This window comes from Hibiscus syriacus, unplaced genomic scaffold (genome assembly GCF_006381635.1).
Source record: "Hibiscus syriacus cultivar Baekdansim isolate YM2019G1 unplaced genomic scaffold, ASM638163v2 tig00111445_pilon, whole genome shotgun sequence".
NCBI lineage: Eukaryota > Viridiplantae > Streptophyta > Magnoliopsida > Malvales > Malvaceae > Hibiscus > Hibiscus syriacus.
Window position 1 is genome coordinate 1,091,158 of NW_024063096.1, and position 20,708 is coordinate 1,111,865.

Here is a 20,708-nt window from a genome sequence, read left to right on the forward strand (position 1 = left end):
ACATGACATAAAAGTATCGACACTTTTGTAGTTGTATCGATTAAATATAAATAACATATCCGGTGAAAATATAAAGGGCATAGTTAAATATCCTCTGAAAAATAGATAGAACGGACGAGTTTTTGAAATCGAAGTGTAATTGTTGTTGCATTTCAGAAGGCGTTTCTAAAGCGAATTTTGTTTGTTTGTTGCTACAGTCGAATCGAAAAGTACGTTGTGGAAACCCTAGTTTTTTTTATTATTACAGTAATCAGAAATAGGGTTTTTTATGTGTTGTTTGGGGTTTTAGAGTACAGAAGCATTTGTGACCGATTACAGGTAGAAAGTGATATTCTAGGTAAAATATAAATATCGATACTTTTATTAAATATTATAGGTAGAAAATGATATTATAGGTTATATAAAGAGAAAATAACCTCAGTGACAAAAAATCCTAGATAATATACGATTTTGACCAACTTTTTTTGGATTTGCAAAAATGACCAACAAAATCGCAATGCGACTCTAATTCGTATTGCGATCCCTATCGCAATTCGTTGCATTTCGCGTTGCGATAGTTGAAAATCGCGTTGCGATAGTCTACAGTTGTCGTTGCGATTTTCCAAATTCGTTGCGAAAATTTGTTGTGATAGTTAAAAAAAAGATTTTGTTTCTTAAGAATTTTCTCTAAAAAGATAGTATCCGCGCGGACGTGTCGAAGACACGTATTACCACGACCACGACCACAACCACGACCACGATCACGACCACGGCGACGACCACGACCACGACCACGGCGACGAGACGGACGGCGGCGGCGGCGGCGACGAGACGGACGGCGCGGCGGCGGCGACGAGACGACGGCGGCGACGAGACGGACGGCGGCGGCGGCGGCGGCGACGAGACGACGGCGGCGGCGGCGCGCGAGAGTCCCCCTTGTTCTCTATCACTCAACAAGGAGTGGGAAAGCCAAGCCTTAAATACTATTCCCAATAGTGTTTCCATACTATGTGGGATTGAGCATTACCAACACTTGTTTCCAATACAATGTGATTATTCAGGAAACAATTAACAATCATGCACCTTAAAAACACTGAATCAGCAACCAATTGCATTAGTATTATACGATTAATATGTCATAATTAAAAGTCAATCTACAATCAATCGCGATTATTGCAATTTTAAGCAAAACATTCAAAAATAATATCACTATTTAAGGCTCAATCACATATAGTATTGGGAACAAGTGTTGGTAATGCTCAAATCCCACATAGTATTGGAAACACTATTGAGAATGGTATTTAAGGCTTGGCTTTCCCACTTCCTTGTTGAGTGATAGAGAACAAGGGGGACTCTCGCGCGCCGCCGCCGTCGTCCGTCCGTCTCGTCTCGGGTCGTGGTTGTGGTAATACGTGTCTTCGACACGTCCGCGCGGATACTATCTTTTTAGAGAAAATTCTTAAGAAACAAAATCTTTTTTTTAACTATCGCAATGAATTTCGCAACGAATTTGGAAAATCGCAACGACAACTGTAGACTATCGCAACGCGAAATGCAACGCGAATTTGCGATAGTGGAGATCGCATGCGAATTAGAGATCGCATTGCAATTTTGTTGGTCATTTTCGCAAATCCAAAAAAAATTGGTCAAAATCGTATATTATCTGGGATTTTTGGTCACTGAGGTTATTTTCTCTTATATAAATATGCCAATACTTGGATTATTGAGTGTTCCTATTCATTTGAAGGAAATAGGGATTAGGATTTTTTTTTTGTTTGGTTTGGGGACTTCGAATTGAAGCCAAGAAGGATTTGGGACTGATTATATAATATAATAGGTAGAAAATAAATATGGATACATGTATATAATATTATAGGTAGAAAATGATATTTAGGTTGTCTAATGTGCCGACACATTTTGTAGTGGCCATTCAAATTCTTTGAAGAAAACCGTTTACCACAGAATATTTATCTATATTTGTATATTGAATAAAGTGTATGTAACAAGTATTTGATTTGATTTGAGTAAACTGATATATGAAGGAAAAATGGAGTCAATGGTGGAAAAAATTGTTGGTGGCGCAGATGACTTTGAAATTGAAGCCGAGACTCGAAATCAACCAAAGGGTAGATAGTACTTCTAGTAAGTATCAATGTCTTTTTATTATTTGAAATGGTAATTGGATTAAGTATTTAAGAACTTTAAATTGATGACAAATTTTAAATATTGACAGTATGATCGAATGCAAAAGGATGAAGGTGGCGAACACATCGTTCGGTATGTAATTGAAATTGACATTGAGTATTATTTAGCGTAATGTATTGATTAAGAAACGTTTATGCTTAATATAGGTGAGAATGGTGTGTTGGAGAAATGAATTTGATGAGTGATGCTGATAAGGAACCTTACATTGCACAATCAAAGATGGATAGTGAAGAATACAAAGAATAGAGGAAAGCACATGAAAAGAATGTATTCATTAAACTGTAAATACGTTGATACCATATATAAGAACTATAACATTATATATTGTTAAAAATGTAGGTGTCGACAAGGTGCAATTAAAAGGATGAATTCATTAATTAAACACCTTAAGGAAATGGTCATGAATGTGCTGGGAAAATGGGGTTTAGATCGTTGGTAGGAGGAAGTGATCGATACGTCAACAAACAAGGACTATATGAAGCTCATTTGCGATGAAGGCTTGAAGGGTGAATTCAATTGGGCTGAATGTCCATTCGAGATTGATTGAATCAATAATCACCTTTAAAAGGGCAGCCAGAGATACCTCAAAGGGTGCATAGCAATCTTAGAGGTAATGAGTTGAAGAACGTTTTTGTTTTTTATTGATATAATAGTTATTATAAAATTATAAATTTTTATAAATGCAGGTTGCACTGTTCGTTTTTGGTTAGGCTGTGAGGCAGTGCCGGCTAATGAAAGAACCGGAGTGGCACGCATCCGTGCATGGGGGAAGGAAGAGGTGGTTATACCTCAAAGGTGCATAGCAATCTTAGAGGTAATGAGTTGAAGAACGTTTTTGTTTTTTATATAAAATGATAGTATAGTTATTATAAAATTATAAATTTTATATAAATGCAGGTTGCACTGTTCGATTTTTGGTTAGGCTGTGAGGCAGTGCCGGCTAATGAAAGAACCGGAGTGGCACGCATCCGTGCATGGGGGAAGGAAGTGGTTAGAGTGATGGCGAAGTTGAAGTTGGTAGACCGAGGAAACAAGAAAGGGTAATAAATGTAATTAAATAATATTAAGAAATAATCAATGTCTTAATATGTAATTTAATTTTGAAGGTTATTGGCAAGGTGGTAGAGGAGCAGAAGAAAAGAAAAGAGATGGTTGTAGTGGGGGATGACGTGAGGCAAACAGAGTAAATTCGATATTTTGATGTCTGAATTGGCTGATATAAAAAATCCAATTTGATATCATGCAAAGACAATAAAGAGTTGAAGAGAAACTTGAAAGAGTCGATGAGACACTTGAGAGGCATAAGGAAAGTGGAAGGAAAAATAGATGGAGTGATGAAAGGAGTTGAGGATGAAGTGGAGTGGTGAAGGAGGTTGTGGAATTGAGGAGTGAACTTATGGGGGTGAAGGGGTAGTTGATGAATACTTGGATGAGGGGGAAATTTAAGGGTGACATAAAAGAGATGAAGAGCTATGTAGAGTAAAAATACTATGAACTGAAAAAATATGAGAAGAAAGAGGGAGAAAGAAGAAAAGATGGAGGAAATGATGAGGAAGGATGTCGATGTGATCTATACACCGGAGAGTGTTATAGATGTAGATTTGGATTCGGAATGTCCTTCACCTCAGAAGAAGAAGCAAAGGTAAGTTGAATAAAAAAAACTTAATTTGATCTTTATCATGTTGTTGTGGCAAAAATTTGTATGCAAAATATAGGTTGAAAAGTCGGATATTCCAAGCGGAATTGATGACATCGAAGCTGCAATTGTGATTATTTATGGAATAGTGGTAAGAATCGGGGTAAGTGAATATATTGCTTTATGAGTGATATTTAAATATTCATGATAAGATATTAAGCAATGATTCTACAGATATTCTGTAATCTCAATGGGAAATCAATTCGCTAATGTATCCGACGTTGCAACGTTGAAGCCTACGGAATGGGTTGGCTGTGTGGTAACTAGAAAGTACAAAATGTTAAAACCTATTGATATGTTCTGATTGTGTAATTAATTTTGTTAGTTATTGATTTGCTCACCTGGACAGTATGCTACGATTCGAAAAAGTCACTCCGGAGGATTGGCTACCTTCCATATCACTTAGCGGTGAGTTAAATTAATAAATGTTGAAAAGTAGTGTTATAGACGGTAAATTAATAATAATTGTCGTGTAATTGCAGCAACAGGCGTTGGATGTCAACAACAAAGTAAGTGTTGAGAGTATTGCTACCTTTTGGGGTCCCATATTGGGTAACTATGTGAAATTCACCGACTATGAGAAGGTAAGATACCATACGAATTGCAAATGATGTTTTCAGATATAGAATGTTGAATTTTGTCAAATAGGGTGTGAAATTTGTTGCAGATCATGATCACAATAACTACCTTAATTTACATTGGTATCTGTTGGTGTTGGATATGGTAGATCATGTTGTAACAATATATGATAGTCTATTTACATCTGAAGCATCTAAACAGAGAGTAAATGATGCTAAGAGATTGGTATGTATGAAAGGACATTATGTAAATTATAATACATAATTTGTTTGGATATTAAATTCATATTTTTAATGCAAATGAAAATATTAGATAGTTATAATAAGAAACGCAATTTGGTATAAGAATGTGGATCTTTAGGAAAGTTCCCCTTGAAAAAGTTCAAATTTGTGGAGCATAAGATGAATGAGCAATTGAATGGGTATGAGATGTTATCATAAATAAAAAGTTTAATTTATACAGGTTTCATAATTGACATGTGTGGTTTTCAAATTTTGTAACAGATATGATTGCGGCATGTATGTGATGATGTGGATGGAATCGATCGGTTCTACAAGGGCAACTGGTGATTTTGTAAGTGGAATTAAAAATTCATTTGAGGTTAAATTATTAAAAGTCATAGATTGAATGTGTAGTTTACAATACTTAATGTACTGACAATTTGAATATAGGTTGTTGGAGAGTGGGATCGATCGCGAATATTAAACGATCTCGTAAGCCACAATCAAAATCAACTAAGACAAGAGATAACAAAAGCTGCCATGAGACACAAGAATAACAAAATGAAGCGATGATGTAAATGTAGGGTTAATTTTGTATAAGATTTATAATTTTGTATACGGTTTATAATTTTGTATGTGAATGTAATTATGTATGAGATGAGAAAAGTTAGCAGTAGGTTGTTGTACATGTTTCATATATACAGTAAGAGTCATGTTGATACTTACGATATATGGAGATCGTTGTCTACATTATTCCAAATGTCATCATAATTGTCATCATGTGTGGGACTGAAAGGTCATTCTATATTGAGGGTATGTACAATAACTACAAAATTCAATAACTTTAAAGTACAATGTAGTTGGTAAAAATAGACTTTTTTAATGAAAAATTAATAAACACAAAGATTTGTTTACAACATTTTGTCTAGTATGGTTCCCAAACGTAAAGTTTCCAAAAAATAGGTAAACATATGTGTCGATACATTTATAAAAAATATCGATCAAAAAAATATCGATCAAAAAAACATCGAAACCCATAATTATAATGTAATAGGTAATTTTGTAATATAACCGGTATAAATATACTGGATTTATGTGAGAATAGGTTTACATAATGTATCGACACTTTCTCATTTATGTCGATACTTTTTGTCCAGAATGAATGCCCAAAATGATGAACGCATTTGTGTCGATACATTTATAAAAAGTATCGATCCCAGAAACATCGAAACTCATAAATATAATGTAATAGGTAAATTTACAATGTAACCGGTATAACTATACGGTTTTATGAGAAAATATGTCTACATAATGTATCGAAACGTATGGAATTTGTGTCGATACTGTTTGTCCAGAATGAATGCCCAAAAGAGTGCACCCATAAAGTGTCAATACATTTAATAAAAAGTGTCGATCCCAAAAACATCGAAACCCATAATTATAATGTAATAGGTAATTTTGTAATATAACCGTATAAATATACCAGTTTTATGTGAGAATATGTATACATAATGTGTCGACATTTTTTAATTTTGTGTCGATACTTTTTTCCAAAATGAATGCCCAAAATGGTGAACGCGTAAAGTGTCTATACATTTATAAAAAATATCGATCCCAAAAATATCGAACCGATAATTAATGTAATAGGTAAATTTACAATGTACGGTATAATATACCGATTTTATGTGAGAATAGGTGTACATAATGTGTCGATACTTTGAATTTGTGTCGATACTTTTTGTCCAGAATGAATGCCCAAAATGGTGAACGCATAAAGTGTCGATACATTTATAAAAAGTTTTGATCCAAAAAATATCGAAACCAATAATTATAATGTAATAGGTAAATTTACAATGTAACCAGTATAAATATACTGGTTTTATGAGAAAATAAAGGAACATAATGTGTCGACACTTTTTAAATTTGTGTCGATACTTTTTGTCCAGAATAAATGCCCAAAATGGTGAACACATAAAGTGTCGATACATACATAAAAAGTATCGATCCCAAAAACATCGAACCGATAATTATAATGTAATAGGTAAATTACATTGTAACCGATATAAATTTACCGGTTTTATGAGAAAATAGGTGAACATAATGTATCGACACGTTTTAGATTTGTATCGATACAATTTTAAATATCGCGTGTTTTTTCCCCTTCATTATTTATAGATTATAATCGATACAAACTCCAAATAGACAAACCCTAAACCTAAAGGCAGAAGAGAACTCTTCATCTCCGACGAATATTTGCTTTATCATAACAGTGACGATAAGATATTCATGTAAATTTATCGTTATTTTATGGGTTTGATTGATTTCCAGATTGGAGTTTTTTTTCCTGAATGTGTTTGTGTTCCAATGTAATAGCATCCACACCCAAAATGGCTCCAAAACGTCAGCGTAAGAAGCGCGGTCTTTCTCAAAGCTCTTCTCAACCTAGGTCTTCTCAACCACAACCTCCTTCTCAAACAATCGCTTCTTTTGATGAAATCATATCGTTCGAAACTCTGAACTTTAGATCCGATACGGAGAAAGAAAGATGGCAGACGAGTTTTAAAGTAAGAAAGATTCGTCCCGAACGTGTCATTAACCTGAGTTTCTTGTTTGATGATAAATATACATTTAGTTTTAAATCCACATTTACATCTTGGGGTTGGCTTGAATTCCTTGGTGTAGAACCAAAATATTACTCCAACCTAGTTAGAGTCTTCTTCAACAATGTTTCCTTACAGCATGAGCCTAATAAAAGTAATATAATAGGAATTAATGCCCATGTCATGGGGAAGGATATATATATATATATATATATCTTCTGAAATTATTGTGGATGGTCTAGGTGTCGAGAATAAAGGGGATTCAGATGAAAATAATATAAATACTACAATACAACGGGTTGCTAGAAATAGCCCAATTCACCTAGATGTAGAGTTGAGAGTATTTCACAAAATGCTCACTTGGTATATCCGACCTAGTGGGGGAAAACATTTAACGCTTTGAGACAACGATTATTGGTGGATAACAAAGTATATATCCAAAACGGCTCCAAACATTGCTAAACTGATATTTAATGCAATTGTATATATGGTCACAAAGGGAGCAACAATTTCAACTTCACTACCATATGGATGTGTCATCACCCATCTGTTGAATAAGAAAGAAGTTGATTTTTCGCATGACGCCCCTGTTCAATTAACCCGCAAGATTGACATGTTATTTATTAAAAAAACGAGATATGATTTTGTTGAAAAAATCGGTTGGAAGCGTGTCAAGGAGGTCGGATTAGATTAAGAGGGGGAGAAAATGAACCCCATTGGCCATGAAGACGATCAACCAATTGAAGACACAATGATGGAAGAAGCTCCAGTTGGAGAGGATGTCACAATTAAGATGGTGATGGAATCCATGGTCAATTTTCGGGAGTATATTGATTCCCTTGTAAGTGGAGTGCGAGCTGATATTTCATCATTGCGCGATGAAGTCTCCATGTTGCATGACGAATTACGTCAATGACATCAAACAAGTTAGGTAATTAATTATTTATGTTTCTAAACATTTACACGTTCTGAAATGTATTTTCTTTTCTTTTAACAGATGTGGACAACCAAGAGGTCAATGAAGATGAAGAAGATGATGATGATGATTATTATTATTATGATTATGATTATGATGATCCAAACAAGCATATCGTGTCTGCAACGCCGCCTGCAAGAAAAGTTGTAATTTTTTATGTCAATGGTGTCCTTGCCTACTTCTCAAGATAGCCAAAAGGTTTTAATTCTGTTCTTTTGTATCCATTATTTTAATATATAAGTGTAAAAATTTAATCTCATTTTCTTCATGTTGTATATGTTGTCCTCAGAACAGGATTATATGAATTTATGCAGTTTTGTGTAGACAATTTTGTTGTTGTCATTTGGTCTTCCAAGATGAGGTTATAACTATTAACCAATTGCATTACTGTAGCCAAAATTGTTAATATACAATTAAATGTTAACATTCAAACTTGATTACAATATCAGGCATAACATTAACCCTGTACTTGAAAAGCTACCTTTAATGTCTGACCATTTTCTATTCACTTGGGTAAGATGAATCTCATTACAGTTTGCTGACTTTTATTTGTCTATGATTCCTACATATTTATGTTCGATTGTTTGTGAACAAGATCAAGCAAATTGCAAAACATACGATAATGTTACCTACTGTAAAGATCTCAATGATGTTTAAAACACATTTCATTATTTCAACGACCTAAATACACTGTTGGTCGATGATTCACCGGAAAAAATGATTTATAATACGGTAAGTTACATTTATGCAATATGTTTTTCCAGTTAAACAGGTGTTCATACATTGATTGATTAACAATTTATGTGTTTATATAGAAATACAATTACATATGTCCACATTCCTTTGACGCTGCTTCCCATTTGGGCGACAATGCTCTAGGTGTGACACAAATTTATTCATGCTTATGCGAATTTACTTTATTGTTAGTAAAATTGCACCTCATTAGTTTGATAATTGAAATTATTTATATATGTCCTCAAAAAAAGGTGGTAACATACAAGAGTATTTGGAAAATTTGTTGAAGGCGCCTAATGTTCCAGGCTTCGTTAGAAATAACCCTTTTTCATCGGATTAATTTCATTGTGGGTACATTATTTGAACATTGTTATGTATAAATTTCTTGTGTACGTATGTTTTGGTTTGATTATATTGTGTGTATATCTTCATTTGGATGGGATGGGTTGTGCATAACAAAACAATCTATCTATCTCTTCCATGTGAGTACTTTATTCCCACCATGTGACAAGTGTGACAACCCCATCAACTCACAACTCAGTTTTAAACTCAATCAATATTGTCTTTTACCCGCTTGATGGTTCATAACGTATGCTACTTGAACAATATAAATCAATTATGCAATTTCCATGTTCAATTTAACACTGCATTTCAAATTTATTTCATATGTAATTGGAGTTTGAATTTAAATTTCAATTTGAGTTTGAGTTTCAATATAAATTTCGGATTCACTATAAATACTAGCCCGAGCCTTTGTTTCATCCAAACAACAATTTACTTACTAGAAGCATCGGGAGTGTTTCAAATTTCATTTATAATGTAACAATTTACCTTTTTCAAAACTTATTAACTTAGCTAATATGAATGTTATCATTGATTATTCCATATTTGCTTCTCTGTATACAGATACATTTGAGGATTGTTGAAATATCAATACTAGTTATTAATGCATTTTACATCTGCGTGCAAATGTATTGAAACACATTATTAAAGAATTGTTTTCTATAATCTTCACAACAAAGTTTTCATACTTAGAAATATCGGTAACTTACAAACATGTATCGACCCATAAAGTTTCCAAACTTAAAGTTTCTCATAAAGTGTCGATATATTTTTAAATATATCGATCCCAAAAACATCGATACTGAAAAATTTACAATGGAACCAATATAAATATACCGGTTTTTTTGAGAAAATAGACATACATAATGTATCAAAACTTGTGGAATTTGTGTCGATACTTTTGATCTACGAGGAATGCCCAAATAGGGTGCACCCATAAAGTGTCGATACATTTTTAAAAAGTATCGATCCCAAAAATATCGAAACAAATAATTATAATATAATAAGTAAATTTACAATGTAACCAATATAAATATACCGGTTTTATGTGAGAATATGTGTACATAATGTGTCGACACTTTTGAATTTTGTATCAATACTTTTTGTCCAAAATGAATGCCCAAAATGGTGAACGCATAAAGTGTCGATACATTTATAAAAAGTATCGATCCTAAAAACATCGAAACCAATAATTATAATGTAATAGGTAAATTTACAATGTAACCAGTATTAATATACCGGTTTTATGAGAAAATAGGGAAACATAATATGTCGACACTTTTTAAATTTGTGTCGATACTTTTTGTCCAGAATGAATGCCCAAAATGGTGAACGCATAAAGTGTCGATACATTTATAAAAAGTATCGATCCCAAAAACATCGAAATCAATAATTATAATGTAATAGGTAAATTTACAATGTAATCAGTATAAATGTACCGGTTTTATGAGAAAATATGTGAACATAATGTATCGACACATTTTAGATTTGTGTCGATACTTTTTGTCCAAAATGAATGCCAAAAGGGTTGCAAGCATAAAGTTCGATATATTTTTAAAAAGAAACGATCCCAAAAACATTGAAACCGATAATTATAATGTAATAGGTAAATTTACAATGTAATCGGTATAAATATACCGATTTTATGAGAGAATAGGTGTACATAATGTGTCGACACTTTTGGATTTTGTGTCGATACTTTTAAATAACGCATTTTTTCTTCCTTCATTATTTATATGTAACGCTAAAAATCCCAAAATCGATAAACCCTAAAGGCAGTTCTCTTATCTTAATCTCTAACGAATACCAGCGTTCATAACAGTTAAGATCAGTCATTCATGTAAATTTATCGATATTATGGTATTGATTTCCAGATTAGACACTTTTTTCCCTTATTGTGTTTGATAGGTATGCTGTCGAAACCTTAATTTTTTAGAAAGTATTCAAAAAGAGGGGGTTATGTTTTAAAGTTTGCTGTTTGTGAATGGTTATAGGTTGCAAGTTCAATCTTTTTCACGAATATGATGACCTTCAAATGGAGCCCTAGCATATCAATATTGAAGAAAATCGAAAGCGACAAGTAAGTATCAATGTATTCATGTAATTGTTCTTGAAATGGTAATTGGATTAAAGTATTTAATCCAATTTAATTGATTCAAATCTCTACAGTCTGACTGAATGCGAAAGGATAAAGGAAGCTCATAATCATGTTTACAATATAGCCAATAAAACCCCTTGCATGGTCCAAATGGTAAGCTAGGAATTGGTAAGGCAAGTTTTTTTAAGGGTTTAGAGTTTAGAGCCCTCCAACGTAAGGAGTGCATGATTGAACATTACGTATAATAGTTGTATTCAGTTGTTGAAGAATTGTTCTTAATTTTATATAAGGATAGTTGTTATGATATACGTTCACGTTTCGGGACCAATTAGCTAGATGCGTGTAGTAGCCTATATCTTCGAGGCAGAGCACAAGAAATCTAGCACTTAAAGATTTACCAAGAGCGATAGATTTTGCTTTGAATGAAGACCGAACCTAGAATCAACTTTGGAATTATGCCTATCATGCTGAAGAGAACCTACTGAATAATAGGATTTGCACACAACTGCAAGTATTTTAAACCCTAAACCCAACTACTCACATGGAAAATTATGCAACAGAGACATCAATCATTTTATGGGAAATCCTGCATCTTTGTTATATAATTTTCCATGTGAGGAGTTGGGTTTAGCGTTTAAAATGCTTATAGTTATGTGCAAATCCTATTTTTCGGCAAGTTCTCTTCAGCATGGTAAGCATAATTGCAAAGTTGATTCTAGGTTCGGTCTTCATTCAGAGCAAAAACTACCGCTCTTGGTAAATCTTTAAGTGCCAGATTTATTGTGCTCTGCCTCAAGGATATAGGCTACTACACGTATCTAACTAATTGGTCCCGAAACGTGAACGCATATCATAACAACTATCCTTATATAAAATTAAGAACAATTCTTCAACAACTGAATATAACTATTATACGTAATGTTCAATCATGCACTCCTTACGTTGGATGGCTCTAAACCCTAAACCCTTAAAAGAAGCTTGACTTACCAATTCCTAGCTTACCATTTGGACCCCAGGTTTTATTGGCTATGCAGTCAACATGATTAACCTGGATAATCCCAGTTACAGAACTGATTCCGGCCATGATTGCGGGAGACTATACTCTACATATTGTTTGGCATTTATGTGATTATGCGGATGAAATATTAAACGGTCTCATAAGCCACAATCAAAATAGACTAAGAGAGGAAATTTTGTTAATGTAGGGTTAATTTTGTATAAGTTACATACGATTTATAATTTTGTATGTGAATGTAATTATGTATGAGATGAGAAAAGTTAGCAATAGGTTGTACATGTTTCTTATACACAATAGGAGTCATGTTTATACTTACGATATATGGAGATCGTTGTCATCACATGCGAGACTGAATGACCATTCCATTCCGTCTTCGAAAAAATCAGTTGATGTAGGTTATGCTTGTATTCAAACTGAGCTTGACTTGAGGACATGTTAGTTTGTTATGTCCTTCACCATTGCAGTACCCACATCACCTAATTTTCTTCTCGACCTTGTTTTTTGGTACTTATTTTCACTTGCGTTGTTTTCGTTGAGGGTCGCGAACGTTATTTACTACACTGCTCTGGTTGACTGAATCATTCAAACCAAACGAGTTTTCAACTTCTTCTATTAGTCTTTTCATCTTATCTCTTGCGATTTTGAAAGACGCGTCTGTCTTTGATGCAATGTAGCATAACCTACTTGACGTTGAACGTAGAGCAGCAAACCTTGCCATTTGCATCGTTTCTGGAGGCACATTCAAGTCAACATAATTGGGCGCAGAAGCCTTCGCATCCTTAGTCCATCTACTTTAAATCAAAGTCACGTGTAAATATGTGTAATCCAAGTGCTTCAAAATGTGAAGTTGATGGCGACATGGAAGTCCAACGGTCTCGAATTTTTTACAGGAGTAATTTAGGGTTTTCGTACGAGAACTAAAACTAATTTCAAATGTCCTATTTTTTCTTTGTACTTTGTCAAAATATAATGTTGGCATTCATCTGATAAGGACTAAATCTCTTCCTCAATCCAATACAATGTCTCCCGTTGAAGTTCATCTTGGAACGCACGAAAAGATTCGTGGGTAAAAATCTTAGCAGCATGGCTTTCAAGTTCGACCAGTTTTGTGATCTGGAAGGGCTTCGTCTGGGAACTTAAGTAATCCGCTTTCAACTTATTCAAACACATTCTACTAATTCCATCTTCAATTGTACGAACAACATCCAAATATGTCTTCTTGTTTCAGTGCAATCGCTAGTGAAGCATTCATAGACTCACACCTTTGTGTTGAGCAAATATTGGCAAAGAAATGATCAGTTAGATATGCTTGTGCCCATAAGTGTCGAGTACTTCCCTTCTCAATCACCTATGCTTTTTGACGTTGAATTCTGAAACAACCGAACACCATTGAATATCGAATTCCTCGGTTGTCTACCAGGAAGCCATGCGTTTTGAGAATGCTGCTGTAAATTTTGGGTCACCAATGTTAGCTTGTGCATTACGAGAAAGATGCCAAGAACATAATCCGTGCTTAGCATAAGGGATAACAGATTTGATAGCCCTCTGCATTGCCCTATCCCCATCGGTGACAACTGAAATAGACGATTTATTCATTATGGCTTCTAAAAAATTCTGTAGCACCCACTCAAAAGATTGCGACGTCTCATCAATGATTATGGCAGTGGCAAACACAATTGTGTTATGGTGATGATTGACACTGACAATAAGCATAATTAATCGACCATACAAATTATCTTTGTAGGTTGTGTCGAACGCAATTACATCACCGAAGCATGTGTAATCTGATCTCGATGTAGAATCCGACCAAATAAGATTATGCAACGCCCCTGATTTGTCTACCGAGTATGTCATAAAAAACCCGGGATCATCATGTTTCTTATAACCAAAGTAAGTAATAAGCGTATTCACATCCCCATCGACGATTTCCTTTGCTTTACCTCTTTGAAGTGCATTGTAGAGATCTTTATATGTAAATCCAACATTTTGATAGCCCTTGTCTGCTGCGTTAAATAGTTCATTACTTGTGACGTGCCAACACTGACCTCTTTTAATACTATTGCCTCGTCGATATCAGCCTTACTTACAGCTCTATTAGAACGCATAAATGGTGTCATAGCAGGTATGCATAATGCATGATTATGTTTATGATAAGACTTACTTATAACCTAGTGATCGTTTGTATTTGTTGTTGTAACTACGACTCTAGCCTTGCATCATGTTCTTGTGACTGGCGTATGAGCACGTTGACGATTAACAGTATTGCCTTTTGATACTCGAAACCCTTCTTTGGAACAACAAAATTCTTGTATCTTCACATTCCCTTCCACGTCAAGCCGTGTTGTTCCCTTACGTGCACTAAACCCATATTCCCGTGCGAATCCCTTGAAAAAGTACCAAACTTGGTCACGTGAAGAGAAGAGCTGACCAACTAATTTGTCATATTCATCAACATCATGTACTTCATGGTATTCCTCGGTTGGCTTAACATTGTCTGCATCAGTATGATCCATGGCAAAAAATTTGTTGTGCAAGTTCAGTGGTCCTGGAGTTGATGGAGATATAAGTAAAGGTTCATTCAACATGTTTTAATCGTGCTTTCAATAGGATGTGGTATTGGTAGTGGTAGTCGAAGGGTGAGTACAACATTAAATTCACATGACATATTTAGGTATGTACAATAACTACCTAAATATTCGTCAATACATTTTCTAAAAGTATCGACCCAAAAAACATCGAAACCAATAATTATAATGTAATAGGTAAATTAACAATGTAACCGGTATAAATATACTGGTTAATTAGAAAACAGGTAAACATAATGTATCGACACTTGTGTAATTTGTGTCGATACTTATTGTCCAGAATGAATGCTCAAACGAGGTACACGCATAAAGTGTCGATACAATTATTAAAAGTATCGATCCCAATAAAATTGAATCCGATAATTATAATGTAACATGTAAATTTACAATGTAACCGGTATAAATATATCGATTTTATGAGAAAATAGGTCATCATAAAGTATCGACACTTGTTAAATTTTTGTCGATACATTTTGTCCATAATGAATGCCAAACGGGTGCACGCATAAAGTGTCGATACATTTATTAAAAGTATCGATCCCAAAAACATCGAAACCGATAAATACAATGTGATAGGTAAATTTACAATGTACCCGATAGAAATATACCCGTTTTATGAAAAAAATATGTCTAAATAATGTATCGACACTCTTTAAGTTTGTGTCGATACTTTTTTCCAAAATGAGTGCCCAACGAGGTGCACACATAAAGTGTCGATACATTTAAAATTGTATTAATCCAAAAAACATTGAAACCGATAATTATAATGTAATAGATAAATTTGCAATATTACCGGTATAAATATACCGGTTTACTTATAAAATAGGTCAATATAAGCGCTACCTATTACATTATATAAGCGATACCTAATATATTATTGTACTTGATAATATTTCTGGTTAAATGCCTATTTTATTATATAATCGCTACCTATTACATTATATAAGCGATACCTAATATGTTATTGTACTTGATAATATTTCTGGTTAAATGCCTATTTTATTATATAAGCGCTACCTATTACATTATATAAGCGCTATCTAATATGTTATTGTACTTAATAATATTTTCGATTAAATGATATAACATAACCGGTCTAAATTTTAACCGGTCACTTGTTTAATCGGTCACGCCGGTTTTTAGGCACCATACAACAGAAGTTCCCGGGAAATTGGGAAGACTTCATTTATATGCAAACAAGAGAGAGAGTTAAGGGGAGCCATGAAATAAGACAAAATGACAATAATATCCTATCCTTGGAAGTTAATTGTACCACACAGACTCATACTATAACCCTCATTCTAAATTAGTTACCAAATATTTTTTAGTTTTAATTTCATCCTTCAGTAATAATTCTTTTTCTAAATTAGTCCTTAAACTTTTGAATATTCTAATTTCATCCTCAAACTATGAATCTTACTCAAAAGCGTTATCTATTGATATATGAAAATCATGTCTTATGTTAATAAAACCATTACTATAAAAATTATTAATTGTCATATAAACATTTATGTGTATGATGTAACTAATTTTTTAATCAATAGAAAATTTGATTAGCATATATCGATAGTTTAAATATTAAATAGAAATATTTTAAATTTTGAGGATCAATTTATATTGAGAAATAAAATTTAAGAATAAAATTAGAACACTAAAAAATTTGAGAACCAATTTAAAATGAAAGTATAGTTTAAACTTCACTGTTTAAAAATAATAAATTGTTAAAATATAATAATATTTATATATTTTTATAATTTAATTTGAATAAAATATTATTTAATATAATAATTCGAGTCGGAACAAACTTTTTAGATGTTGACAAGTCTGGTCCAAGCATTAGGAGGGTCAATTTATCCTTAATGGGTTTGCGACCCATAAAAATGGATTTATACCCAACTAGCCCTTCTAGATTACACAAGATTCTAGGCCTTTGTTTTCGGGCTTTTGACATGTTTCTGTTGTAATCGTTTTCTTCTTTCTTTATTTAATTTTTTTTATTAAAAAAACACAACTCTCTAACTATGTTTTTTAGGGGGAGTTAGATTAATTATATTTAAGATATCATAAAATTATATAAAATTAGAAACGTTAATAATTTATATTACATAAATATTTTTGAAATAATCATCTAATATCTAAGTCATTGATCAATTAATATAAATTCTTATATTATAGGAGTTTATTATAAGACTATTCATCTTAATCAAGTTTGTTTCTCTTACAACGTCAGACTTTAACCTATTATTGTTATTTAACGAATCTAATATTTAAGCTTATTAGAATAATCGTTAATTAATTAATGTTATATAAATTTTTGTTTATATATTTATATTATTTTTAAGATTATTATTTGATACATTGTTATATAATAATAATACTTCCACACAGATTTTAAGATGATGGTATGTGTTTTATTTATTTATTTATTTTTAATTTTTTTAAATAAATATTTTTTATAATCTTAATATTGTTTATAAATTACTTTTTTATTTTCGAAATATCAAATAATAAACTTCAACTGTCATGATCTATATAATTTATATTAAAGTGCTCATATAAAATAAATAATTAAAAATATTAATCTAAAATAATCTTGGTGTGCCGGTTATTCATAACGGGTGCGGTGCTCTGATTTTGATTTTATTTTAGATAAAATGAGGACTCGTCTCTCTGCATGGGCTGCTCATTCCTTTCCTTCATCGGACGTGAAACCGTTGCTAAATCAGTTTTACAAGTCATTCCCGTCTACTTTATGCAAACTTCTCTGCTTCCCAGAAAGGTTCGTCATGACATCGAAAAAATCATCAGGAGTTTTGTTTTGGGTTCCTCTCCTACTTTCCCGAAGATACCTCTCATCAGCTGGGAAAAACTTTGCCAACCCATTGATTGTGGTGGTCTCGGCCTCCGCTGAACTCATGATTTTAACAAGGCGTTTTTAATGAAGATTGCCGTAGCCTTAATCACTAAGCCTGACTGTCTTTGGATCCATCTTCTGAGACAAAAGTATAAAATCAATGAACGGAGAACAATTCTATCCGACGTACCTCTTGTTCTTCTTTGTGGAGATCGTTATCTAATTTTTGGGATGAATTTCGATCCAACATGGCTTGGACTGTCGGCAATGGCTCGTCTATTAAAGTCTGGGATGATATTTGGCTCCCTTTTATTGGCCCTTTGCGTGATTTTGCTCTTGATCCCACGATCCAAGCCAATTTCCCTATTTCAAAGACATTACGAATGCTAATGGATCATGGAATATTCCCTTGATCTCCACTCTTGTTTCAACCGATGTTGTTCCTCATATTACCAGCATTCGATGCCCTACTACAGGTGATCTTGCTGACTCCCCTGCCTGGAGATGGAATAATAATTTCTCCATAAGCAATGCCTATGAAAATCTCATGCAGGCCAGCTGGGAACTTGTTCCACCCATTGGAAGACTATTTGGAAGCTCCTTGTTCCTCAAAGAGTTTGGTTTTTTCTTTCTCTTACATTCAAAGAAAAATTGCTTGCTAACTCTAAGCGGCATCGTCGTTCCCTAGCCAGCAATGTTGTCTGCTCTATTTGTGGTGCTAGTAATGAATCTATGATTCATACGCTTCGAGACTTCTTAATTGCTCGGAATATCTAGAACATCGCCATGCCTGGTCAACTCACCTTTGATTTCTTCACCCTCGATATCAGAAACTGGATCCTTAGCAACATCAAACAGACGTCCATCTGTCCCACTTCTAACGCATGTTGGAACATTTCTTTGCAGCTCTTTGCGGTCTTATTTGGAAAACTCAAAATGTTGCCATTTTACAAACACTTGGCACTCTCCATCAGCTGTTGTTCATCGCAGCTTTATTTGGGCTCGACACTACGAAGCAAACAGCCACTTTCCGGCACAGCCGGTTCCCTCTATCCCATCCAATGCCGCATTTCAATGGACTCCACCACCTTCGAACTGGATTGCTTTAAGCACTGATTGATCGGTCTGGTTACCTACAGGCAGAGCCACCATTGCTGGTATTTTTCGAGATAATTCTGGTTCTTGGCCGCATGGTTTTAATCGTGCCATTGGCGTCGCCGATCCTCTCCAATCTGAGCTTTGGGCCATCCATGACGACCTTCACCTCGCCTGGCACCTCGGTTATGAATTTGTTCAGGTTCAATCTGATTGCTCTCGTGCTATTTCGATGCTTAATGCAGTTGTTCCCCTCCGGAGCTCTAGCCCTCTTGATAGAGCCATCATAATGCTTCAACAACGTGCTTGGGCTGTTGAGTTCGTTTGGATACCTCGTGAAGCCAACAGCACAACTGATGCTTTGGCCAAGACGACTCCCCAATCCTCTTTCGAGCTGACTCACCACAAAAGCCCGCCTGCTCTTTTGCATGATCTTCTTCACAGAGACAGAGACGGTCCCCCTTATTGTAAAACTAGGCTTACATAGTCTAGTATTGTTTATTTCCACTACTATTTAAAAAAAAAAGTAAGCTATTTAAACTATTCATTTTTATCCGTTTTAATATTTAAATTTTTAATTTTTTAAAATAATTCATTTTTACTACTAAAATTGAAGTGTTGAAAAAATTGAAAATTTAGGTACCAAAACACGTTTAGTACCTAAATCATACTTAAGTTTTGAAAAAAAAGAAAATTTAGGTACTAAAATTAATAGTTTAGGTACTAAACACATTAAATTTTTAATGAAGGGTATTAAAATAAAATAAAAACTAAAAGTTAGATATGATTTAAAAAAAATGAAAGTTTATATACTGAAACGGATAAAAACTAATAGTTTATATACTAAACTCGTAATTTACCGAAATAATGCAGAGTAGATAAGATTGTCAACTGGGTGGGACCTGCCAACTCAGCATATTCTGTCTTAAAGTTAACTTTTTGAGTTTTCGACTTAAAAAAGAACACGTGCCAAATAAAATATTGTAGCAAATAGCCAAAAGAAACCCGTAACTTAAGTTGAAAGTTATATTGATAATTATAAATTAAAATAGGGTAAATATAAACTTTTTTATATCTAATCTTGATATTTATGTGTGATGTAGCACTCAACTCTTTATTTTATGCAATTAGGTACTTTTCTTTTAATGGTGCGATTAAATTCCTAACTTTTAATCGTCGATTTTAAGTGGATTTTATGAAAAATTAATTTAATGAGAAGAAAGAGAAACGAAATATGAATGTTTTGATATCAATCTTGTTGCGAATAATGATTATTGTCGAGCAATGATTCATTACTTGAGGAGGCTCGAAGAGTTCAATGCACAAAACGGACTCATTCAAAAATTTAGTGAAAAATCAAAACACCCCTAAAGTTTAGTGTCTAAACGATATCACTTTAGACATCAATAATAATAAAAAGATATTGTTTTGTCCACATCATCACATTGTTTGGATTTTAACAACACATTGTTTGGATTTTAACAACACATTGCTCTAATTAAAGCCAAAACTAAAATTCAATGCTATGATTAAAACAATCAAAAGTTTAGTGATATATATTATATATCATCTAAAATTCAGTGGTATATAATGTAGTTTCTTTACTACCTTTTATTATTGGCATAATTGGTATATGCATAATTGGCATGAATTGTGGCACATGAAGTATGTGTCAGACACGGTTTCTTTACTATCTTTTATTATTTTGTTTTTGCAAAAATTCAG